At 44.3% G+C, this 548-nt stretch overlaps 1 protein-coding gene across 1 annotated transcript in view; it reads left to right on the top strand.

Moving 5' to 3' along the window:
• Positions 1-548, top strand: part of F9 (coagulation factor IX) — a 32,181-nt gene that overhangs the window by 5,343 nt on the left and 26,290 nt on the right. The gene's annotated exons all lie outside the window — the stretch shown is intronic.

Raw genomic sequence — 548 nt, 5'->3', positions numbered from 1 at the left:
GTTTTCTGTATCTATCTATCTAGACAGAGAGAGAGAGAGAGAGATTTGAGTGAGGTGAGGGAGGGAAGGAGAGAATTCGCTTAGAGACCTCAATCCTCCAGAGTTCAGGACTGCCCCACCGGCAGGCAGGCAGAGCTAAAAGAAGTCACATCTTGAATCCCAGCGAAAAGACCACAATCAGGCCTCCGTCCTACCCAGAGAAATTTGTTGCAAAGTCACGTGGGCAACCGCATCCTGAACACACAGCCCGGTCACGGTGACAGATGACCTTGCGAGGACCTGAAATTAGCTATTTTCAAATGATGACAAAGTGTGAAGTTAACTGCTTATTTGAAAACTTTCTTTTCTCATCCAAAGTAAATTCAAATACGATTGAGAAATCTGACCTTTCATTCCTGGCGCTCTCTTGACTAAAAGCCAAATTGAATTTTAATTCCTAAAGCTCCGTGTGGATACAGCACCATGTGAGGACCTTGCAGATTTTTGGCTCCAGGCCCCAAAGATAAATTGGCTTTGGGATTCCTTGGATTAAAAACAAAGCCTTTCTA

Source organism: Crocuta crocuta, unplaced genomic scaffold (assembly GCF_008692635.1).
Source record: "Crocuta crocuta isolate KB4526 unplaced genomic scaffold, BGI_CrCroc_1.0 scaffold241, whole genome shotgun sequence".
Lineage (NCBI taxonomy): Eukaryota > Metazoa > Chordata > Mammalia > Carnivora > Hyaenidae > Crocuta > Crocuta crocuta.
Note: the sequence above shows the minus strand (reverse complement) of the source record. Positions and strands in the feature narration are given on the sequence as shown.